This window comes from Pelophylax lessonae, assembly GCF_965119305.1.
Source record: "Pelophylax lessonae genome assembly, chromosome: 1".
Taxonomy (NCBI): domain Eukaryota; kingdom Metazoa; phylum Chordata; class Amphibia; order Anura; family Ranidae; genus Pelophylax; species Pelophylax lessonae.
In genome coordinates this window covers 140,814,437-140,840,967 of record NC_138768.1, presented here as the reverse complement: position 1 = coordinate 140,840,967, position 26,531 = coordinate 140,814,437, and the positions used below count along the sequence as shown (strand labels likewise).

Below are 26,531 nucleotides of genomic sequence, written 5' to 3'. Positions count from 1 at the left end.
AATTCCCTCCATTAAATACAAATCCCAATATTGCCATCTTTGTACAGCAGGTTGTCAGAGATATAGCTAAATTGGAGAAGACAGTCAAAAAGACCTCTAAAAAATGTCCTATACCTTCCAATTTATCAGACACTGAATATTTAGCATTACAAAATTTACAAAAAAATAACAACATTGTAATCAAACCCTCAGACAAGGGTGGCAATGTTGTCCTAATGGACATCACGGGCTACAAGGATATGTGCTTCAAGATCTTGGGCAATCGAGAGTGGTACAGACCAATACCTGCCAGTATGGTGATCCGCTTCAATGAGGGTTTTAATACCCTCATTGATCAGGCCCTTACGGCAGGCATCATTACCCAAGACATGTATGACTTCATCAAAACCAAATATCCCCGTACACCTACATTTTATAGTCTTCCAAAAATCCACAAAGACCCAGCTAATCCCACCGGATGTCCAATCATATCCGGTAATGGAAGCATTACAGAAAATCTCAATAGAGTCATTGACTCACATCTCCAACCGCATGTACAAGCTTTGCCGTCATATGTCAAAGACACAATACATTTTTTACAAACTATAGAGGAACTCGACATCTCGGATCAAGCTCTCTTGGTCACTCTGGATGTTGAGGCCCTCTATAGTAGCATACCCCACCCCAAAGGATTAGCAGCTATTAGGCGCATTTTATGCCAACAATCCATTCACAACAAACCATTTGATGATTTCATCGTCAATGGTTTGGATTACATCTTGCAACACAATTATTTCTTGTTTGATGGTTCCCACTACCTCCAGGTGCAGGGCGTGGCGATGGGGACATGTTGTGCCCCATCGTACGCCAACCTGTGCCTGGGGGAGTGGGAACGTACCTTATTGTCAGACGAGAATCTCGTCGAGTACACTGGCCAGGTTTCTACCTGGCTAAGGTACATTGACGATATCTTTGTCGTGTGGGAGGGTTCAGCCACGGCTCTGCTGGCATTTGTAGAGAAAATGAATAACAACGAGCTAAATCTCAAGTTCACTTTGAACTATGACAAAAACACCATTAATTTTTTTGACGTCCAGATTGGCCGCACCTCGAACGGTCGTCTCTCCAGTACACTATACCGTAAAAGCACAGCCGGCAACACCCTGTTGCATGCTGATAGCTTTCACCCGGTTCCCCTCAAGAATTCGATTCCATTCGGACAGTACCTGCGGCTGCGCAGGAACTGTTCCAGTGATGAGTCATTTAGAAAGGAGGCTGCACTTCTTCAACACAGATTATTAATAAGGGGCTACAGCAGGTCCTGCCTTAAGAGAGCATACAAAAAAGCCCTAGCCAAAACTAGACAAGAACTCTTGTTTGGTCCTAAAAAACCATCCAATTCTACCACTTCTGATTGCAACACCTCTCGCATAATTCTACGCTACTCACGCCAGCACTCTGCCATTCGTAATATTATCAACCAACACTGGTCTATGAACCGATGACCCAAAAATCCAGAGATTCATTCCCCCTGTGCCTGCCATCACATTCATCGAGCTAATTCATTAAAAGATAAGCTCACATGTAGCGAATATCGCGACAATAGCAAAAAACACTGCCCCACCACGGGCACTTTCCCATGCGGACATTGCTCTCACTGTCCATATATAGAAAAGCGAAAAACTTTTAAACTCCCCAATGGCGAAATGTTTGTTCCTAAACATTTCGTAAATTGCCAGACTAAGGGGGTTGTTTATATTTTCCAATGTGAATGCGGTGCATTCTACATTGGGAAAACTAAACAAGAGTTCTGGAAAAGATTTTCTAAACATGTGTACAGCATGGAAATCGGTAATTTATATTTACCGTTGGGCAGACATGCGGTGGTAGCACACAATAGAATAATGCCCAAAGTCACTTTCGCTGCCTTGGAACGAGTCCATGTTCCGGACCGTGGGGGCGACTGGAATAGACTTTTATTACAATTGGAACAGAAGTGGATTTATAAACTAAGGGCGACTGCAGCCCCGGGTTAAAATTAATCTATTTCATTTGTTCCCTTCCTTAAGGGTTTTACTTCTGGTAAAACACAATAAGAGCATGGTTCTCCTAATATATGCTATCTTAGGCCTTGCTGACGTTCCTTTCTTTCTTATTCCATTCTTCTTTCCATTTTTAAGTCACCTTCTGGTCCATTATGTCTATCAGTCCTTTCCCATTGGTTCAAAATCATATTGTTCTTCCTCCAGCCAATGGGGCTCTTAGGCTTTCTCTGTACTCCTCTGTACTTCAGGGTTCTACATAAATGTTGCCTGCCAAATCCCAATTGCATATGAATGTCGAATAATGTATTTTGTGTCCCTGTCCATGACATTTCTTCTCCATGATTCTGTGTATTTATGCTCATGTATTTGTATTATTTTTCCAGTGTTATGCTGTAGCAATTTTTCAAAAAATGTTTATGTCTTTGCTCCATAATGAACATTTTAGGTATGATTTCATTGATACATTAATCATCCCAGACTTTTCTGTGGAGGTTCGGGTGTTTCCTTTCCTCCTCCGGGGCTCTCATCCATTGCCTTGCACTGTGGATTGCGGTATTGCGTGTCTCCCAGCATGGGGAGAGATTCGGCCATTCGTGACCATCTCTCTGTTTCCACTCTTGCGGCTTCGGCCGCTAGAGGGAGCATCCCCATGCTGGCGCCGTTCCGGATCCCGGCCGCCCGTTCCCCTCTGATGCGCATGCGCGGGCTTTCCTTCCCGCTCATGCGCACTAGATGGGCCGGGTCGTCTAGGTGACGGCGGACGCCGGCGGGAGGCTCGCACTTCCCCTTCCGGAACGCCGGGGGATTCACCTGGTCCGCCATTGCGGACCACGCTGACCCCGCTCATTGAGGGCACCTGTAGCCCTCTGCGCAACAGGTATTTAAGCCACTTAGGCTTACACCGGCACCAGGATCCTTCCTCTTGATGTTAGACCAGAATGTCTGGATGTCACTTGCAGCAGACACAGGGTAAGTCCGGCGTGTTGAGCTTCACTCAGGTCTTGTCTCTCTCTTACATCTTACCGATCACAAGGGTGCCTACCTCTCCTTCTCTCACTGCCCCGACCTGGGGTGTTTCACTCCTTGGTTGGTTTGGTCTCTGCATGTCCTCCATCTTTATCCCCACCTTCTTTCACGTGGGTCTCTCTCTACAGGCTACCCTTCAGGTTCCTTCCACTTCCCCCTGTCCCACACTCTCAGCCTTTACACACTTGGCTCTGGTTTCATGGGTACCTGTTTTTCCCTCCATTTTCCTGTTGCTCGTCTCCAGTCTTCGCACACCCATCCCAGTCTTTCTTTATCCAGCTCACCGCCCGTCACTCTCCCCTGCTGTTTCAATTCGTTAAATCCCAGATCTCATTGGGGATTCTACCTTTACAATTCCAGAATAAGATATAAGAACGCAAAATATATATATTTTTTTTAGGTGCCATTTGCCCTCTGTGGTGACCAGACCCTGGTGAGTCCTTGTAGGCCTGCATGCCTACTCCACCCTGCATGGAGCAAGAGGCTATGCCCTTGAAAAGTCTGTGGATCCCTATCTCTCAATCAGCTCCCTGGCTTTCAGCCGCTTATTGCGCTAAATGGTAAAACTATACACAAAGGTGTTCTAACAGATATATATCTACTGTTTGATATGAACATTGTGCTAATGTTGATATGCTCTTTTTAGATTTCACAATCCCCTTGAAGAAGACCGTCTGTAGGTCGAAACGCGTCGTGGTTTGTTTGCCCCCAACCTCCAAGGGGTTTGGGGTGCTTTTCGTGTCATTTGTAACCAATTTTGCAATGACCATGTTGTTTGTGAATATCATGTTGCAATGAGACTATCATGTTTTTGTATCTACACCAGGAGCTCATAACATACTCCCCCTTTAGGGGTTGTTTTTAACTTTGTATTTTTTGTTACATTTATGTATATCACTTGTCACTTTTCAAGTTTTGTCTATTAAAGATGACATTTTTTACTACTTTTTGACATTATTTTTGTCTCCACGCCCATTATTTCATATGCTGCCTAAAAACCCGTTGGGGGTCGATGCCTCGGCATCCCTTCTTGTCTAGTTCTATTGGGTGAGCAGCCTCTCCTTAGCCAGTGTACTCTATATAGCATACCTTCAGCTAGAAGGGTAAGTGAATTACAGACTTTCTCGATCAGAGAACCTTTTCTTATGATTTTTGATGACAGGATAGTGCTAAAAACAGATCCAAGGTTTTTACCCAAGGTAGCTACTTCCTTTTATAGGTCTCAGGATATTATACTACCTACCTTTTGTAAATTCCCAGGTAACGAAAAAGAGAAAGAATTTAGTTTTTTAGATGTCAGAAGAGCCCTTCTGAGATACCTCGAGGTGACAAAAACCTTCAGGAAATGTGATACCTTATTTGTGCTGTTTTCCGGCTCCTATAAAGGGGAAAAAGCTTCTAAAGCCACCTTAGCTAGGTGGATAAAACAGGCTATCACAGAAACCTATATAGTGAAAAATGTGGCTCCACCTTTCATCAACGCACATTCTGCTAGGGCCTTGTCCACGTCTTGGGCCGAAAGGGCTGGTGCCTCACCAGACCAAATCTGTAAGGCAGCTACCTGGTCTAACTTTTCGACCTTTGTTAGACATTATCGCCTGGACCTCCTCTCTTCTCAGGAACAGGCATTTGGTCGGAAGGTGCTCCAGGCAGTAGTCCCTCCCTAGACTGGTAAGTTTCTTGCTCATCGTCTCATGGGCTGTCCTGGAAGACGATTCTGAGAAAAGCTGAGTTATACTTACTGGTAACTCCTTTTCTAGTAGTCTTCCAGGACAGCCGGATTCCCACCCGGTTTTGGCTTGTATTATGTATAATGTATGATATGTGTATATATATATATATATATATGTATGTTTTACAGGATGTCCTACGGTTCTCATGAAATACTGAAGGTGAGGACCAAGGGACCGCCTTTTTATTTAAATTTTTGGAATGTGTTTCCTGTCCTGGGGGAGGAGCCCTAAGGTCTCATGGGCTGTCCTGGAAGACTACTAGAAAAGGAGTTACCAGTAAGTATAACTCAGCTTTTTTTATTGGTCCCATATAATAATCAAAGAATTTGGGGTTTTCACTAGCTGTAAGCCATAATCATCAAAATTGAATGAAATTAAAATGTTTCAAATCTACCCATGCATAATTTTTTTTTTTCTTAAGCATTTGGTCATTTTTGAGGCTTTTTTTTTTTCACCATAGCCAACCTCTTTAAAGAAGACCCTTAGGCACAGCATACACTTGCATTTATAACCCCAGAATTGTAATGGCAATACAAATAAGTATTTTTTTTTAACAATCCAACAAAGGCCTACTAGAAAAATCTCCATTTATGCTGTGAGTGTTGCCTGTCTGCTGACTGTATTTTTAAGGGCTACAGCTCCCTTAGTACCTAAGCCTAACATATGGTAGAACTCTTTTTTTTTTTCTCAGAGAAAAGGAACTCCCCCTTTCAAGCCCCCCTCCCCTTCCCCGACTTTACCCCCTACCCACCTCCGAGCACTGTCCCTTGATTCCTTCCCCTATCCACCTCCCAGTACCACGCCACCCCCTTTGGAGAATACAGAACTAAGTATCATTTTACAGTGCTAAGTAAATTGTATGGAATTTGGTAATGATAAGCTGTAAAATATATCCCCTGTAGCCAGTGTAGCACTGCCCCCTAGAGAGGACTGCTGGATATTACACTTTAGGGATTCCCCTGGGTTACCCGTAGCAACTGTTTGCAGAAACTTAACACTTTCAGTTCTTGGCTCAGTCAAAGATCAGTCCAGGGATGTTGTTTTTGTGGTTTTATTGAAATTGGGATGGGAGAAGGGATAAGTGGGATACTCAGTGGCGTCACTAGGGTTGGTGTCACCTGGTGAGGTAAAACATGGTGTCACCCCCCCCCCTATATTCGGGCCGGGCAGCAGCTCAGCGTTGGGAGTTTTTTGTAGCAGGTTACGACGGTCAATAAGGCCTACAGGATATTAGGTTAGGCACTTCCTAATGGCTCAATCCCTAGGAGCGGTAACGGATAATGGCTGACAGGCCATTCTGCCAGACCCAGCAAAAATTGCAGCAGTGATCCCTCCGGTTAGACGTTTGCTCCCTCTGGGTTAACCAGGCTGACTTTGGTCAGTAGTGTAGCCCGTCTGTACCCTGGCAGTGACGCAGTCTTTCGCTCTCTGCTGGTGCTGGGAGGCAGCATGGCCCTTTCTCTGGTGGTTCTGGGCAGTGTGGCTCTCTCTGACTTCCCCCAGCACAGTCCTCTTTATGGTGTAGCACTCACTCCCTCAGCCTTTTCCCAGGTTCCCAGTCCTCAATCTCTCCCCCAAGCAGAGTGCATGATGGGGGCTGTGGTCTGCTCCCTGTGGACAAGAAATGGGGCTGCCAATCTTCCGGGACTACATGTCCCATGATGCCCCCCTAGTCTCTTCTGATTGGCCCTCCGCGGTGGCCAGCGGGAAGGGAAACAGACCGGGCAGTGAGCTGGGCGGCAATCAGATGAGAGCCGCTCTCTCTTGTCTTGCACTGCTGACAGGAGAAATAAGGGGGGGAAGTGGGGAAGATAAACTGACAGCCTGCAGCTCGCTACCTGTTCTCTGGTGGACTGAGCGAGGAAAAGAGCCTGCTGTCACCGCTTAATCATACCTCCCAACTTTTGAACTTCAGAATGAGGGACACTGGAGGAGTGAAAAGACCTGCGGCATGCTAGCTTGCGGTAAATTGTGGGAGGGGCTTAAGGGATATGTTTAAACAAAACCCAGACTTCCTTGTACCTATAAAATATGCTTTGATTGCTTTGTCTGAGCCTACCTAAAGAATAAATTCAATAAAATAGTCAGGGACTGCATAGCAACCAGCAACTATTGAGACAATGAAGTCTTTGGTGAGAAGTATATAATGTACAGTATTATGTATATAGTGTGAGAGTGTGTAAAGCAGAGCACAGGGGTTGGGGGGTGCTGCAGCCAGTGACGGGTTTAGGATACATAGTGCAGGCTCCAGTGGTCCAGGGTGCGTAATGCAATGGGTTCAAGATTTAGATGAATGTAATGCACAGAAGGCTGTAGCCAGTTCCAGGTTTAGGAGTACATGATACACACAGAGAGCATGGTCCAGGAGTACATAATACACAGAACGCAGGGCCCAGGAGTGTGTAATGTATAAAAAAATAGGAGTACAAAACAAAAAGAGTGCAGGAGACAGGGGTGTGTAACTCAGTGTAGGGGTAAGGAAAGGACAAAATTCCTCCCACATACAAGAGATGGTCAGAGACTACAGACATGATACAAGAGATGGTCAGAGACTACTGACATGATACAAGACATTTTGAAAAATATTGCTAGAGATTTAAGACAATAGAAAGCACCACATCCCGGAAACAAATGGTAACTACAATAAAGGGGGCAAAGTGGGACTTTAAAGGTGCAAATGATGGAGAAAAATCTGGATTCTCAAAAAGTACACATTTTATTAAACATATAGGATTGGGACAAAACACAACATTAATTAAAATGTTAAAAGCAAGAAAATGCACTCGATAATATCAACTCTACATGTTTCGCCATCTTCATAATAGCTTCTTCAGGAGTTTCGATAGATATTTCTCGAGAGTGAACATTTCTAAATTACAAAGAAAAAACATAAAAGTAGGACATATATAATTACACTTACAATAGGGCATATATCAATAGTCCTATATTGAATGCCCGCATAAATTTGCCGTAATTCTAATACTGATGACAAAAAGTACCTTAGAGAGACCTGAACCTTTTTGTTTGCCGGAAGTGGAGGCGACGTAGGTGCAGAGACAGGGGTGAGTGGGGAGGAGGGGACTGAGACACCTGACCCCTTAACGTTGACCCATAGAGGAGATGATAGCCAAGCCAGAAATAGCACATGAAAAAGTGATGAGAGACTGCAATATAGGAATACAATTGGAAGATATAAATTACATAGATATCCTATAGGGGACTGGATATCAATTATAACACAATGAATGTATTTACCAGGTTAGTTCAAGGGTATAGGAGTACCACAAAGGGCGCCCCAATATCAATGGTGAGGGAGAAGATATCCCACAATTTCCAAGAGGAGAAGTATTCCTTTAAAACAATGGAGAGAGTACTATGAGCATATCTTCCATAAGGAAGGACTTGCCAACATTGTATTGATTATAAAGAATATAAGGTAGAAATGCCATTTACCCTGGTGATCCAGTGTTACATGCATCCAAATTTCTTATGAGAAGATTCTGTAGGAATTAGTTAAATCAGAAGGAATCTTGGAATGGTGCGCTCCAATGTGAAGCTGCATAGGGGATAAGACAGAATGTACAGGAAAAGGAGAGGTTGAATCGTCATATTCAATAAGCGAGAAATCATAAATCGATAAAAGCCAGCAGAAAGAAATTCCATTACCGCATGTGTCTCCGAACAAACGTCCTGTTCCCCGGTGGTCTAGTGGAATACTGACCATTTGCGCCGGCATTTATACATCTCCTCCACTCCCTCGGCGTCTGACGTCACCGAGGGAGTGAGAGCGAGTCATGCCCACCGGCCAATCGGAACCCAGAGAGGAAGTGCGTCACTACAGCGCGATGGCATCACATGGTAAGACCGGAAACCGGAAGTCGAGGACAACAACATCCGATCCGGCCACCATGTATGGCGCTGTAAGCAAGGAAGTGCAGAGGAAAGAAGACATAGACCAAATAGAGGAAAGGTTTATCCTCCAAGTGGGCCAAACAGTCCTAAGCAAATGAAAATGACATAATAAAAGAAAATGCCAGAGATTAAATTCCAGCATAGATGTATTACAATATATACTGTGAAGGATCTTATAGGAACTCCGTCGCATACAAAGACCCAGAACAAGAATACTATAATAAAAGCACAATTAATCAATTCAATAATTGAATAAATAAAAAAAGAAGAGTCATTGGGAATATATTTTGAAGGGCTCCAATAGAGGACGGCTGGGAATAGGGGGCGGTGTCTCTACTAACCAGGCAGGACCAAAATGCCTGGAAATAATTGTAGGGCACCGCGGGTGCCCATATGGGCAACAAAGATGGGAGCAGGAAATTTATACTCAGTCCAAGGGTCCTCCCATAGGATGAAAATGCTTTCACCATCCAACCTAAGCACCCATAGTCGCATACACTTACCAGCAAGGATCAGGAAATTGTTACAAAGTTAGACCAAAGAAGGATCCTTTGTTCAATCACACACAGATGGATTGCATCTGAAAAATACAATGCAGATTGATCTGCCCAAAAAATTTAGAACACATATTGATCAATAGTGATACATAAGACAAAAAAAGGACTTATATCATATGTACAGAGTCCAATTTGTTAGTTCCTACCCCAAAATTTAGGGTGAGGCTAGCAATACATTGTATTGACATTTCCCTAGCCAAGAAATGGCTTGAAACTGATGGATTCATTTATACCAGGATATTGAGTGGCTGATAAATTAAATATCCATTTAGTTTCGCGTTGCAATAAATTTTTGTCTACACTTCCACCACGTTCATTGAGTGGAATGTGTTCCAAAGCAAAAAAGGTCATAATTTTATCATTGAAACTATGATAGAGGCCCATATGACGGCTGATGGGACTTTCAAACTTTTTGTTTTTAACAAGTTTGACATGGTCACGAATTCGATTAAAGAAAGGTCTTTTTGTTTTTCCTATGTAGAAGGCTTTACAACTACAATATATTATATATACGACCCCAATGGTTTGGCAATTTGCGTAAAAATTGGGTCTATACATTTTACCATTAGGAAGAATGATTTCACTGGTATTGGGCAAATACCTGCAGAAGTTGCATCTTCTGCAAGAATATGTGCCAGTCAGTGATCTGTTGAATTTGCCAGAAGGGGTATAGTGACTATGGACCAATTGATCCCTTAATGATCGGGATCTTTTGAATGTTATCTGGGGACGATCCCCAATATGTCTAGATACCTTTTCATCAGCCTCCAAGAGATACCAAAACTTTTTTAAAATTGATCGTACCTGGTCATGTTGACCCGAGTATCGTGTAATTAAGCGTACCCCATTGGTATTGTCTGTTTTTTTATTGCCAAAAATTAAATCAGTTCTATTCAATTTTTTTGCTCTGTGATAAGATTTCTTTAAACAAGCCCTACTATATCCTCTACATAAGAGCCGTCTTTGTAGATTTTTTGCCTCTCTCTCGAAATCCTCTGATTTAGTACAATTGCGTCGTAGTCTTAAGTATTGGCTGTAAGGTATACTAAATACAAGCGGCTGGGGGTGAGAGCTGTCTGCTCTCAGAATAGTGTTACCTGCAGTGGTTTTACGAAAAAGGGTGGAGCCTAAAGTTCCGTCATCACCTATATAGATTGTAATGTCCAAGAAATTCAAAGATTTCTGGTTATACACATAAGTGAATTTGAGATTGAAATCATTGGTTTTCAAAACTTCAAAGAATCTCAGTAATAGAGTTAAAGAACCCGTCCAAATCATAAAAATGTCATCAATAAATCTTCTCCACAGGAGCACACAAGAGAGAAATAACTCAAGATCGTCCCTGGAGAAGAGGTCACGTTCCCACCCCCCCAGGTGCAGGTTGGCGTAAGAGGGGGCACACTTGGTCCCCATAGCCACCCCCTGCACCTGGAGGTAGTGGGAGCCGTTGAACAAAAAGACATTATTGGACAAAATAAATCTAAGCAGTGAGATAATAAAGGCGTTGTATTCCAATGAGGAACCACCTCTCTCGGATAGGAAGCTCTCCACAACTCTAACTCCACAATGATGCGGAATCGATTTGTAGAGGGCCTCCACATCAATGCCCACTAGCCATGCATCTTTTGGGACCTGAATACCATCTATGGCTTTAATCAGGTCACTAGTGTCCCTAATATAGGAAGGTAAAGCCAATACGTGGGGACGCAGATAGTCATCCACCAACTGACTAGCTCGCTCGGTCAGACATCCATTGCCAGAGACTATGGGTCTGCCTGGAGGTTTTTTCAGGTTCTTGTGAACCTTAGGTAAAGCATACATAGTGGGTGTTTTTGGATCTTTAATATCCAAAAATTCCCATGTTTTTTTATTTATCAGAGCTCTAGAGTAGGCCTCAGAAATAAGTTGACGATATTTGATGACAATTCTTGCTAAAAAGCTTTCAGAGATTTTTCTATACCAATCTTTGTTGTTTAGAATGTCTAAAACCATAGCCTCATATCCTGTAGTATCCATTACAACGACGTTACCCCCCTTATCTGACGGCTTGATAGTTAGGGAGGGGTCGTTCTGAAGTGATCGAATAGCCATAATCTGACTTTCATTCAGATTGGAGGAATTCAAATCTTTCCATTTTGTTTTTTTAATTTCTCTAATCACCTGTTGGGTAAAGGCCCAGATGTTAGGGTTAGATTGCAGCAAAGTAAAAAATTGAGATTTAGATTTATAGGTGGACGGGGGTGGAAAAGTAGCTTCCATTGCAGAACCCTTTTGAGTGACCAAGGGTTGAGATAACTCCTCGGTGAAGGGCCAACCTGACGATTCCCCTTCTTCCCAGAGGTCCATCAAGTCATTGAGCGCCTGTATTTCAGCCATGGAAAGTTCATGGTTTTGTACAGGCTTACAATGAAGCTGATTAACCTGATCGGGAGGATGATTATCTTTGTCGTAAATTACTTTGAACATCAATCTACGAGTAAACAAGTGAACATCCTTAATTAGCTCGAAAGTATCGATCCTTTGAGTAGGGCAATAGGTTAAACCAAGAGATAGAACATGTATTTGGGCTTCATTTAATTTTTTACTTGATAAGTTTATAACTCTCAAAGCGTCAGAGTCAGAACTCTGAGGTTCAGAGAATGATTGCTAACTATGTTGGCTCTTTGGGGGCTGGAAAATAGGTGCCGTGCGAACATCACTGTTCACCACCGTGTTGTGACTTACTTTAGAAGAATTAATAGTGATATTTGGATTCAAAGTGGCTGAAGGATTGTCATGGCCTGAATCTCCAAAGTTCAATGAAGATTGAGATGGAGATTGAGGAAGTGTTGGGTGACGTTCAGAGGGAAATAAAGGAGTGCGTTTGGAAGACGTATTAAAATGTCTTTTACTATCTTTTTTGCGTTTCTGTGAACTATTAGAATTGGTGTGGTGTTGGGTATTCACATGTGAGAAGGAAGTGGAAGATAGAGACGAGATGTCTGAATCGCTAACATCATTATTGTGTGTTAGTGGATGAAGAGAGCCTGAATAGTGATTTTTTGTTCGTTTATTGTTTCTTTCTCTAGTCCAGTGATAAGCTTCATCTTGTTGATATGCTTGCTTATCTCTGGCAATCTTTTTTTTCTTTTGTTTTTATTAGATTACCTACAAAGGATTCTAATTGTTTCTGCATTTTTATTTCTCTCTGGGAAAAGGAGGGGTCAGTTATTAAAGATGCATTTTCAAGATATAATTGCTTGATGTCATTGTTCACATTATCCAAATCCTTGGTATATTGTGAGCATAGTAAATTCATCATTTTTAGAGAACAGGAATGTAAATTCATCTCCCATTCACTTTTTAATTCTGCTACTTTTAATTCTGATACAAGACATGGTCAGAGACTACAGACATGATACAAGAGATGGTCAGAGACTACAGACATGATACAAGAGATGGTCAGAGACTACAGACATGATACAAGAGATGGTCAGAGACTACTAACATGATACAGGAGATGGTCAGAGACTGTGGAAATAATACAAGAGATGGACAGAGACTACAGACATGATACAAGAGATGGTCAGAGACTACAGACAAGATACAAGAGATGGTCAGAGACTGAGGACATGATACAGGAGATGGTCAGAGACTACAGACAAGATACAAGAGATGGACAGAGACTACAGACATGATACAAGAGATGGTCAGAGACTTTGGAAATAATACAAGAGATGGTCAGAGACTGAGGACATGATACAGGAGATGGACAGAGACTGCGGACATTATACAGGAGATGGACAGAGACTGCGGACATTATACAGGAGATGGACAGAGACTGCAGACATTATAAGGGAGACGGTCAGAGACTGCGGACATTATACAGGAGACGGTCAGAGACTGCGGACATTATATAGGAGACGGACAGAGACTGCGGACATTATACAGGAGACGGTCAGAGACTGCGGACATTATACAGGAGACGGACAGAGACTGCGGACATAATACAGGAGACGGTCAGAGACTGCGGACAATTATACAGGAGACGGTCAGAGACTACGGACATTATACAGGAGACGGCCAGAGACTGCGGACATTATACAGGAGACGGTCAGAGACTGCGGACAATTATACAGGAGACGGTCAGAGACTACGGACATTATACAGGAGACGGCCAGAGACTGCGGACATTATACAGGAGACGGTCAGAGACTGCGGACATTATACAGGAGACGGTCAGAGACTGCGGACATTATACAGGAGACGGTCAGAGACTGCGGACGTAGTACAGGAGACGGTCAGAGACTGTGGACATTATACAGGAGATGGACAGAGACTGCGGACATTATACAGGAGACGGTCAGAGACTGCGGACATTATACAAGAGACGGACAGAGACTGCGGACATTATACAGGAGACGGTCAGAGACTGCGGACAATTATACAGGAGACGGCCAGAGACTGCGGACATTATACAGGAGACGGTCAGAGACTGCGGACATTATACAGGAGACGGACAGAGACTGCGGACATTATACAGGAGACGGTCAGAGACTGCGGACAATTATACAGGAGACGGTCAGAGACTACGGACATTATACAGGAGACGGCCAGAGACTGCGGACATTATACAGGAGACGGTCAGAGACTGCGGACATTATACAGGAGACGGTCAGAGACTGCGGACATTATACAGGAGACGGACAGAGACTGCGGACATAGTACAGGGGCTGTTGGAGATTGCGGACATGCTTCTGTAGTATACAAGAGACTGGATGCATAGTACATGACCTATTACAGCAGCACTCTCCTAAATGTAAAATACTGTTGAAGTTCAATTTTCTTGAAGTTAAAAAGAACATGGATGATCCCTTCCAGTGATAATGTGCCAGCAGTGGAAGGGTTACCTGCAATTTATCTCGTCCCAGCTTCTCTTATCTTGACGGAGAATGCCATTCAAGCAGCATGTGTATAGAAAGTAAACATCACAGCAAGAAGGGGAGGGGCGGCTTCAGTGAGTGTACTCCGAGTCCGTACACACACTGACAAGAGAAGACTGTAGACAACCCGCACACGCAGGAAGGAAGGTTGGGAGGTTTAGGCTTAGGTGGTGTCAGCCCTCTGGCGGGTGTCACCCGGTGTGGACCGCACCCACCGCACCGCCCTAGTGACGCCACTGGGGATACTCCAAATGTTAACTATTCACAAAGCTGAGGACTTCTAACTTGAAAATGCGGCAAGGCCGCTACTTCATCTTGCCACTTGAATGAAGATGAGATAAGTGTTCCTATAGTATTTCTCTTCAGGGTACTCCCCTAGTACCCCCTTTCTCTCTGGGCTAGCTGACACCCGTCCACTGACTGCACTACCTGGAGTGGTCCCCTTCCTGGCAGACCCCTGGGCAAGATCCTCTGTACTTACAGTACTGTTTTTTCCAGAGTCTCGCAGTGCCCCAACTCCTCAGTCAGCTTTCCTGGACCTCTGGGTTCAGTCTTGTGCTACTGGTACACCAGGCCAACTGCCTGTAACCACCATCAACTGCTGCAGAAAAGGAGGCAGCCGCCACCCTCCTCCTGGGACTCTGCTTCCTGCCAAAGACCGCTACCTCATGTGCCTGTGGCTTTTTGTACCCTGTCCCATAATGCACCACTGTCTGTGCCAACCCCTGGGACAGTACTAAAAGCCTATGTGTCATTGGTCAGGTTTCCTCAAGCATCCAACGTGCCTCCCCATTGGATCAGCTGGGGACACTCCCTGAGACCAGATCAATCACACACTGGGCACACTGACCTAACTACAAATCCTGCTCCCTGATAACCAGAGTGCATCAATATTTTGCCTACTGCTCTTCTGGTAAGCAGAGAGAGCCAAAACTACACTCTCTTATCTAGCACCTGACTAGGAGTGAGCTACACCAGCAACGAAACCCCCTCCTTTTAACAACAGTATCCCCTACAACAAAGTACCCCCTAAGCAACAATAGATCCACCCCAGCATTAGTAGACCCCCCCATTGGCAACAATAGATCTAGCAGCCAACAACATTCGAACACTCCCTCAAAATAGATTCCTCCCAGCAGCAATTTAACCCCCCTACCCCAGAAAGAATAGATCCTCCTGCAGCAATAGACCATTCCCTCAAAAGTAGATTCCTCCCAGCAGCAATTGAATCCCAAGCAACAATAGATCCTCCAGCATCAACAGACCTACAGCAGCCAAAAACAATGGACCCCTTCCTCAACAGTAGAACCCTCCCAGCAATAATTTACCTTTCCCTAATCGACAATAGATCCTCCAGCAGCTGGCGTCAAGAAACCCTCCCTCAACACTAGTTCCCTCCCAGCAACAATAGATCTTCCAACAGCCAGCATAAATAGATCCTAAAGCACACCTCAGCATCCCTTGCCATTACATGCATTTAGTACTGGAGGTGCTGGAACTGCGTTCCCGCTGAAAAAGCCCTGATTTTATATAGAGCCTCAACACACTTTACAAATACCCAGCTGGCAGTCACTTCTTTAGGCTATTAGGCTACAGCTACACATGAGATTTTTAGTAGCTCAGCCCTGCTTCTACAATTTCTAAAGCTTATTCACTAGGAATAATAGCAAATGATTCCTTGGAATTGAAGTCTCCCTATGGAGTATGCTACACAAATAGAATTCTTATAGCAATTAACCACTTCAGCCCCACCCACCGTACATTTACTGCGGCACTCTGCTGCTGGGCAAAGTAACGTAGCCCTATGTCGCTCGCTCAGGAGACTCTAGGGGGCCGCTGCCAGCGCGCTCCCGCCCACGCTCGTTAGCTGGGGAGCCAGCGCGTGTGACCGGTGGCTCCGATGGCCACTGGCCACTCACAATCTCTCGCAGCAGAGAGAGAAGGACAGACGGCTGATGTAAACACAGCCGTCTGTCATTCTCCCTGAAGTGATCACAGAGGCTATGTGATCCTGCTATATAGGATCGCATGTCTCTGTCATTATTTCACAAGCCATGCACCCTGATAGTTAGAATCACGCCCCTAGGGACACATTTAACCCCTTGATCGCCGGTACAGTTAACCCCTTCCCTGCCAGTGTAATTTTTACAGTAACAGTGCATATTTTTAGCACTGATTACTGTAGTAATGTCACTGGTACCCCCAAAAGTGTCTAAAATGTCAGTTAGTGTCCGATCTTTCCGCCGCAATGTCGCAGTCCCAGAAAAAAAATCGCAGATCGCTGCCATTACTAGTAAAAAAAAGAACATAAAAATGACATAAAGCTTTCCCGTAGTTAGTAAACGCAATAACTTTTGCGCAAACCAATCAAAACATGCTTATTGCGATTTTTTTTTTACCAAAAATATGTAGCAGAAAACAAATTGGCCTAAAATCGTAAAAACTTTTGATTTTTACATTTTTTTTGGAGAATTTCATATAAAAAATGTGCAGCCAAATCCTCCGGGGCTAAAGTGGTTAATATCATACACTGTAAAACATGCAAATCTGATTGCTGCTACTTGTGTAGCTTACTCCTTCGGGAGCCATTTGTTCAATTTTTTTAATTGATAATTTAATAATCGCAGTGATTTTGCTTTTAGTGATATTAACTGCTTCATGACTTGTTTATTCAGGTTATTGAATTCCTGACTAAAGCACCACTTGGAGAAATATAAATAAATATATTTATTCATATATATATATATATACGCTTGTTCACACGGTGTGTCATGTGAAACGTTAACCTCTCTACCTGTCCCCTGTCTGTCTGGACTGACGATGAATATAGGAACTTCATAATCTTATCATAGCTGTGGAGTGCGGCCGTATCTTTCTCTGGTATCTTTATGGTCTACGGTGGTGAGCCGAGGTGAGCACCTGCAACAGATATGTTGTACTTTCCCCTTTTGGCCTGAAAGGTGTATGTATGTTTGTTAGACTATAAGAAGATTGGCAAGTCGCTGAAGCTGAGCTGCAGCAAGGTGGCCAAGACCATACAGCGATTTAACAGGACAGGTTCTTCATGCTGCCACTCCCCCCTCCACATACGCTGGGGATGTATTTTTTTTAGGTGGTCCGGCCACTTTGCTGGGGAGGGGGCAGGGCACTAACTGGCAATGGGGGCCGGGGGGGGGAGGTGCGCCGTCGCTGACTGGACGATTGTGCGGGGGGGGGGTTGTACCTGATGGGGGCTCCTGCCAAGGCCCCTCCGTCCTGCCTGGATCTGTCCTGAGGCCTGGTCTCCCAATTTTGGGTCCTTGTATGCCAATTTCTTGTAGCCTATGTATTTATTCATATACACGGAGGCCATGTTTATGTAGTTCGGCGGCCATTTTCTTGTGGTTTGCCATTGCAAATAGCGGCATCCATGATAGTTTAGCCCTATGGGCAGCAATTTTGGTGATGGGAGCCCCTCCTTATCCCCTGGTGCTGACTCCTGGATCATTTAGCTTCCTGATCGCCGCACGTGTAGTGCAGATTCTCCTGGTGGTTGAAGGTGCCTATGTCGGCGGGCAGTGAGTTTGGTGGGTTCCTCTCCCGAGGATTGATTTGTGCCTTGTGCTTGGCGACCAGGTGGTGCTGCCAGAGCGGTGGGGGTTGTCCCTTAGCAGTGTGTTATACTTTTTTCTGGGGTCCCCCTGGTGACTCATGAAGTCTTTGGAGCACGTGTCCCCACCTGATCCCCTCTCTTTGGCTGCAGGGCCCTCCGGGTCTCAACCATCCATCCATGCACTGACGGCGGCCTTGGAGTCTCTTGTGTCCAGGGTGGAGGCAACTTTTGGGCGACTGGATAGCAAAAAGCGCCCCTGCCTCATCTGTCTCATCAGATCCTGAATCTGATTCAGCCGCCGCGGATGTGGGTCACCCTTCTGGGACTGCGACCACACGCCTGGAATCCTCTGATAGTGAGGATGATTCCTCCACGTCTGCAACTGCGCACGAAAAGGCGCTGGTGGATGAACTGATTGCATCTGTGCATGAGACCCTGAAGATGGAGGACGCAGCTGCAACGAAGGCTCAGGTACCCTTTGGCACTCACGAGCCAGCCAGAGCGGCAAAGGTGTTTCCTTTTCCCCGCCTATTTTGACAGAATTGTGGGGGGGGGGGGAGTAGGGGATGACTAAAGCGTCCCCGTGGGGTTCCTAAGAAGTGGACTGTGCCACCGGTGGTGGACCCTCCGGTTTCCAGATTAAACAAGGCAACCATGATTCCGGTTGAAGAGTCCCCGGCCTTTAAGGACCTGGCTGACCAGAAGGCAGAGGCTGTGGCCCACACTATGTACACCTTAGCTGGTTCGGCAGTGAGGCCAGTATTTACCATTGAAAAACAAAATTCGGTGTAAGCCGAAAAGGGGACTGCGCAAACAGAGTGATATTTGACAATAATAAATAAATAAATAAATAAATAAATAAATAAATGTGAAAAAATGGGGAATTCCTTCCTCTAGCGAGCAGCAATAAAAACGTGATAACGCAATATGTGAAAATGGATGGGGGTTATTGCGCTCAGCTGTAAACTCACAATAAAGTGCCAGTGCATAAATAATGTTATGTCTCACATGAATCACATATACATATGAACCAATAAATTACAAGTGAATGATTCATTAAATGACAATATATAGGTGAATGTATCAATGAATATAGTCCTTAAAGTGCTCGGTGCAAACTATTTGTTCCAGCAGCAACATTGGACTTGATATCAGTGGCGGAGCTAGACTTTTAAAACAGGGGTGGCAAAGGGGTGGCAAGGTATTATTTTGGGGGGTCAATATACAAAGTGGCAGGATAAAGATAGTTGGTCAGCCTGAAGGTGTGTGGGCAGTCTATATAAAGGAGATGAGAATGGTGAAGATGGATGGTCAGGTTATGTAGGGGCAGGATGGAGGTGGATAGGCACACTACAGTATATAGGGGAAGGAAGGCAAGATGAAGTCAGGAAGACAGGTTTTGTAGGGGCAGGATGGAGGTGGATGGATATTCTATAAATGGGAGGTGGGCAGAAATGGAAAGTTTATGCGGAGGCAGAATATAGTTGGGTTCAGGCTATATAAGGGAAGTGGGCAGGGTGAAAATAGGTGGCAATGTTGCGCAGAGACAGAAAGAAGATCAGTGAACAGGGTATGTGGGTGGGAAGTCTATATAGAATTGGGTTGGCAGGCAGAATGAAGTGGAGGTGGAGGCAGGATGGACGTAGGTAGGCGGTCTATATAGGGCAGGTGGTTAGGCAGGCAGAGGCAGTACAGGGTGTAGGCAGGATGGATTTAGGGTTCTAGTATAGACCTGGGTAGGTAGGCAGTACAGGGTCAGGTTAGGATGGACTTGCGTAAGGAGGCAGTCATTCTGGGTGGATGAAGTATGGGGTGGGGGTGGGGGCAGGATAGAGTTGAGTAGGCAGGCAGTATAGGGTGGGGGCACTACGGAGATGGGTGAGAAGTCTATATAGGGCAGTTGGATAGGCAGGCAGTATAGGTTTGGTGCAGGATGGATTTAGGCTGGCAGTAGAGAGCTGGGTAGGCAGGCAGTAGGTAGGGTCAGGGTAAGATGGAGTTTGGTTGGAGGCAGTATGAAGTGGGGACAGGGTGGAGTTTAGTAGGCAGGCATTCCTAGTGAATGTAGTCGAGTAGGCAGGCAATAAGGATGGAGTTGGGTAGGCATGAATTATGGGGTTTTGGCAGGATGGAGCTGGGTGAGCAGTATATATGTATATAGGGTAGCTGGAGTTGAGTGACAGTGACCAGTGGTGGGACAAGGTCAACTAGTGCCCAGGGCGAAAATGCCAAAGAGCGCCCCCCCCCCGCAGAGAAGCATATGCAGCGCTGAAATGTATGTGCTGGATACAGCATGTGCTGCAATGATTTGACCCTACCATATCCCCCAATGACCCCCTAAAATGCAAAAGCAGCTATATTGAGGTATACATTCTAAGGCATAGCAGGTCTGACAGGCTTCCTCTTATGCATGTCTACACACCACACATTCTTATTCTTAGAGAGTAGTACGCAGGTCAGACCTGATATGCATTACAACATGTAGCTAGTTCTGGGTACAGATTATAGTAAATATTGGATACAAGGAAAAATCTTGATAAATTGTTTTGTATATGGGAGGTATACACATGCCAGGGTGAGATGGTTTGTATCATAGTATAGCATAAATAATCCCCTGTAGTGTTTGCTGGGCAGTATTACCTGCAGAATATGACCTAATCGGCCACCTGAAAACCATGTTCAATTTGTGTGTTAACAGCACAGTGGTGAAGACTTTAAGGGCTCTTTCACACGGGCGGTCCGATCAGATCCGCCTGTCAGTTTTTTAGGCGGATCTGATCGGATCCTCCATGCAGCTCTATGGGGCAGCGGGTGTCAGCGGAGGTCACCTCCGCTGACACCCGCTGCCATCCGCATCCGATCCTGTGCTGAAATCTGGACGGATGGAAACCCTATTTTTCCATCCGTTCAGTAATCGGAGCGGAGTGGATCTGATGAGAGCGGACAAGCGGTCCGCTCTCCTCCGATCCCCCATAGAGGGCAGCGGGTGCTGAGACACCTCCCGTTCCGCTCTGCAAGCGGAGACGGAGCTGTCATCCGCCGGCTCAGCGGGGATCGCGGATCGATCCCCGCTGAGCAACACGGATCCGCCTGCGGAGGCGGACCGTGTGAAAGAGCCCTTAGGCCTCTTTCACACTTGTGCAACTTAACGATTTTATCGCGATTTTGATGTAATTTTGACTGGGCTTGAAGCAATGCCTATGTCTTTGGACCTCAAAACACATTAAAATTGGGCCAAAGTGGTGCAGGGACAACTTTGAAGTTGGTGGGACTTCAAGTCGTACAGATATGAACGGTACTCATTGGAAATAATGGAGAATGACTTGTCATGCAATTTTGCAGTCCCAAATCGCAGGACAAGTCACACAAGTGTGAAAGGGGCCTTAGAGGTTCAGGCTGGGTTCACACTGGTGTTATGCGGGAAATCCTGCGATTCCTGTGTGGGTTTTCGAATTGCACCTAAATCGCTGGTGGTTCAATCTGACGTCTGCGAACCGCTGCGGATGTCAATGTACAGTTAATGACACCCCCGATGAGAAACAGACCACAGTGTGAACTTTGAAATTGTGCAGGAATTGGATCGTATAGGTGTGAACAAGCGATCAGATTCCAGTGCGGACCAAAAAAAGGGTCCTGCACTGTTTTGGTCTGAATGGGATATGAATTTAATCACACAAACTGTATGGCAAAATTTGTATCGCACAGACATCGCATGTGATCTGCACAGCAATACGGTGTAAATCACATGCAATGTCTGTCATCGCAATAGTGTGAACCCAGCCTAAAACAGGTGTGCCTCCTAAGTTACCTATAATAAGGCATATTACACTTTACTTATGACACCCCTAGCCCTTAGCAGAGTTCTGTGAATTTGTGTGTGTTTGGGAAAAGGGGGGCTAGGTCTGATCAGTGAACTATAAGCCCTTTACTGCCAACCTCTCCCTGATAATGCCCGTTAGTTGGTATTATGCTGACTTACTATCTTTATAACATTCTGACCTCAAACATGTATGTCAGGAAAGTCTGCTAAAATTCACATGTCCCAATCTGTATACCTCCACTGAATCAGAACAATGCAGTCAGCATCCCAACCAAGCAACTAGCATTTTCAGAAAAAGAAAAAAAAACTGAATTTTTGTAAAATCTTACCTGTAAAATTCCTTTCTCTGAGCCTTCCGACAGTCGCCGCCATCTTCATATTCGTCACAATGGGGTATTAGACTTTGCTCCGAAGGAGTAGCTAGGCAACAGAATATGTTAACATTAAAGCTTTTAACATATCCCACCCCCAGGGAGTGGTCCCCTCAGTCAATACCCTCCTACTTCCTGCATCCATATCTCAGTTTCAGTGGAATAGCAGTAGAGTATACAACCAAACCCCAAAAGAGGGGCGGGGGCGGCGACTGTCGGAGGACTCAGAGAAAGGAATTTTACAGGTAAGATTTTACAAAAATTCAGTTTTCTCTTACGTCCTCCGACAGTCGCCGCCATCTTCATATTCATCACAATGGGGACGTCCCAAAGCAGTGCAAACATGAGGGGTGGGAAACGCAGCCGCGCCGTAAGGCAACGCAGTCTCCACATCAAAGAAAGGAACCTTACCAAAGGAAGGAAACCAGCTGGGCAACATGAAAAAAACTTGCTCAACAGGAGCAACAACCCAGGAAAAGCAAATAACCCAGGGATAAAAAACATATCCCAAAACGCCAGGGGTCCAAAACCTTGCGGCCAAAGGAAGCATCTGCCGATGCCTGAACATCCACTCTGTAGAATTTTGTGAAAGTGTGTACGGTTGACCAGGTCGCCGCCTTACACACCTGGGCCACAGAAGCCCCATGACGACAGGCCCAAGACGTACTCAGAGATCTAGTAGAGTGCGCCTTCACAGGCATAGGGGGAACTTTTCCCTGCAAAGCATATGCCTGTTCAATGGTCTGTCTGATCCATTTGGCGATGGTAGAAGCCGACGCCGCCATGCCCTTCCGAGGACCTTCCGGAAGAACAAACAAAGAATCCGTCTTGCGAAAAGACTCAGTCGATTTAAGGTAAACCCTTATCGCCCGAACAACATCCAAAGAGTGCAACCTCACCACCTTCGGATGTTTAGGCTTCGCGCAAAGCGAAGGCAAGACAATATCCTCATTGAGATGAAATTCCGAAACTCGCTTCGGAAGAAAAGAAGGATTAGGTCGCAAGACCACCTTATCCAAGTGAATGACCAGATACGGAGACTTGCAGGACAAAGCCGCCAGCTCCGACACTCTGCGAGCCAAAGTGATCGCCACCAGAAAGGCGACCTTTTTGGACAACATAGACAACGAGATCTCCCTGATCTGTTCAAAAGGAGCACGTTGTAACACAGATAGAACGATATTCAAGTCCCAAGGAGGCAGAGGTTCCCTCCTAGGAGGGACCAGATGCCGCACCCCTTGAACAAAGGTGCCAACCAAGGAGTTAGAAGCCACAGGACGTTGAAAAAGAACGGCCAGCGCAGACACCTGACCCTTGATCGTAGCCAGCGCCAAACGCTGGTCGACACCCGTTTGAAGGAAGGACAACACTCGAGAAACCGAGTACGTGCGAGGTGAAAACCCCCTGGACTCACACCAGGCAAAATAGGCCTTCCAAGTATGGTAATAGACCTTCCCTGAGGAAGGCTTCCTCGCGTTGATCAAAGTGCGAATGACCTCAGGGGAGAGACCCCTAGCCTTCAGGACCTCGGTCTCAACAGCCAGGCCGTCAAAGCCAGCGACTGTAAAGCAGGATGGAATATCGGCCCTTGAGACAGGAGATCTTCTCGAAGAGGTAGACGCCATGGGGCGTCGACCGCCAGATTCACGAGGTCTGCGTACCAGGACCGGCGAGGCCAGTCCAGCGCCACAAGAATCACCGTGCTGCGTTCCGATTGCAACCTGCGAAGGAACCTGGACAGCAATTGAATCGGTGGAAACGCATACATCAGTCCGTACTGATGCCACGGGACCACCAACGCGTCTGACGCGTCTGCCCGAGGGTCGCGCGTCCTTGCCACGAACCTTCTCATCTTGTTGTTCAGACGAGACGTGAACAGGTCCACATCTGGAAGACCCCACTTCGCGCACAACATCTGGAAGACAGCTGGGTGGAGAGACCATTCCCCCTGATCCAGGGTCTGGCGACTCAGATAGTCCGCCTGCCAGTTCTCCACCCCCGGAATGTGAACTGCCGTTATCGCCGGGACATGAGTCTCGGCCCAAGACAGAATGTCGGCCACTTCCCGAGCCGCTCGGGCACTCCTGGTGCCCCCTTGGTGGTTGATGTAGGCCACCGCCGTGGCATTGTCCGTCTGCACCCGAACCGGACAGCCCTGCAGCCTGTCCGTCCAGCGACGAAGGCAGAGATGTATCGCACGCAATTCCAGAATGTTGATCGGAAGGGAGGACTCCCCCTCCGACCAAGTTCCCTGGGCGGACAGAACGCCCAGAACGCCACCCCAGCCCGACAGGCTGGCATCCGTGGTGATCACTGTCCATGAGATAGGACGAAAGGACTTGCCCCCCGATACCATCGGGGACTGGAGCCACCACAGAAGATCCCTTCTGGTGCGATGGCTCAACGAGATCTGAAGATCCAGAGATTGAGGTCGCCCGTCCCACCTGGACAGGATCTCCGCTTGGAGACCCCGCGTGTGAAACTGGGCGAAGGGAATCGCCTCGAAGGCCGAGACCATCAATCCCAGACATCTCATGCTCGTCCGCAGAGACGAGTGCGGAACGTCCCTGAGGGACCTGACTTCCTCCTGAAGAGTCCTGAGTTTGTCTTCCGGCAGGAAGACCTTCGCCTGGACTGAGTCCAAGATCATTCCCAGGTAGGGAAGACGAACCGACGGACTCAGCGTCGATTTTGGAAAATTTATCGTCCAACCAAACTCCTGCAGAGTTTGCATCGTGACGGACAGGTCCTTTTCCAGACCCTGGCTGGTCGCAGACCGAACCAGAATGTCGTCCAGATACCCCAGGACAGAGATGCCCTGGGCCCTCAACAGAGCCAGAACGGGTGCAAGCACCTTGGTGAAAACCCGTGGAGCCGAGGCGAGACCAAAAGGTAACGCCACGAATTGGTAATGATCCTCCGCAATGGCGAATCGAAGGTATCTCTGGTGACCCTCGAAAATCGGGATGTGAAGGTACGCATCCTTCAAATCGATGGAGGCCATGAATTCCCCCGGAACCAGGGCAGCCACCACCGACCGCAGGGATTCCATGCGGAACTTGCGAACCCGCACAGAGCGGTTCAGAGCCTTCAAGTCCAGAATTGGACGAACCTTGCCCTCCTTCCTGGGCACAGTGAACAGATTTGAATAAAACCCCCGAAATCTGAGGCACCGGAACCACCACTCCCTGAGCCCGCAGGTCCCGCACCGCTAGGTGCAGATCCGGCAAACGCTCCGGAGACAGTTGAAGATTTGAGGGAAAGAATCTGCTCTCCGGCCGAGAGAGAAACTCGATCTTGTAGCCAGATCGAACGATTTCCTGAACCCACCGGTCCCGCACGCAGGCCAGCCAGGGTTGAAGAAAACCGAGCAAGCGTCCCCCCACCCCAGAACTGGGTGAGGGCGCCCCTTCAGGCCGCATTGTTATGGGCAGCGGGTCCGGACTGACCGGACTTCTGTTTACCAGACCACGGCTTCTTATGGGAGCCTTGACCCTTGAATGGTTTGCCCTTGTAGTGCGACCGAAAGGCACGAAAGGACCCCTGAGGAGGCCGAAAATTAGTATGTTTCTTACCAGGAGCCCCCTTAGCCTTGGGGAAGTGGGGCAAGAGAGTGCTCTTACCGCCCGTGATCCCCTTTATCAACGTATCCAAGGATTCCCCAAAAAGGCAAGATTCATCATAAGGCAGATTGGCTAAGGTCTTGCGCGAAGATTGGTCCACAGACCAACACTTTAACCAAACCAGGCGGCGAGACAACACCGCCACGCTTTGCACACGTGCAGCCAACGGCACTAAATCCAAGTCCGCATCACACAGATACATGACACCCTGATGGATTTGATCCACCATATCCAATGTCGCCGGTGAGGCCGAATCAGCCACTAAGACGCGCCTAAGCACCTGCGTCCAACTTGCGACAGCCTGGGCTGCCATAAGAGAGGCAAACAGAGCTTTCAGCATCGAACCCGTAACAGAATAAGTATGACGGGCAAGAGACTCCATTCTCCTATCCGTGGCATCTCGGAACACCGGAGTATCCTCTGCAGGAATCGCAGTGGATTTATTCAAAACCGCAATCGCGCGATCCACCGGGGGTGGCACACACCACCGTTCATCAGTGGCAGGCGTGAAAGGATAACGCAGCCTGAACCTACTTGGCACAGCAAAAGGCTTGCGTAAATTGCGCCATTGTTCCTTAACAGCGCGCTGAAAATCATCAGTGCAGGGAAAGACCTGCGATGTCTTGCGTCTTTTCTGCGTCCCATAAGCCGCCAGGGCAGCGGGAGGACACAGTTCATCCTGCAAACGCAGCGTTTGTTTTATAGAAGCAACCAAATCATCCATGATTGCAAGCACTTCAGGCGAGCCAGGGGGAGAATTATCAACCCCCTCAACCTCCACCTCGGACCCCACGAGATCCAGGGAGGAACGGGACCCCGATAAGGAGACCCCAGCCATAGCAGCCCCATCACCATCACCCTCAGAATCAGAGGAAACAGAAACTCTGGGTCTTTTAGTGGATTGAGCAGCCACCAGCATCTGCACCTGAGCAGCAAGGTTAGCCACCACTT

The 26,531-nt window shown here is 46.6% G+C and overlaps 1 pseudogene across 1 annotated transcript in view; it reads left to right on the top strand.

Moving 5' to 3' along the window:
• The first annotated feature begins 215 nt into the window (after positions 1–215).
• LOC309544370 overlaps positions 216–26,531 on the top strand; it is a 40,544-nt pseudogene continuing 14,228 nt past the window's right edge. The window contains exons 1-2 of the transcript in view: positions 216–744; positions 3,697–3,746. The product of the transcript in view is annotated as an uncharacterized misc_RNA (transcript). The remainder of the gene's footprint in view (positions 745–3,696; positions 3,747–26,531) is intronic.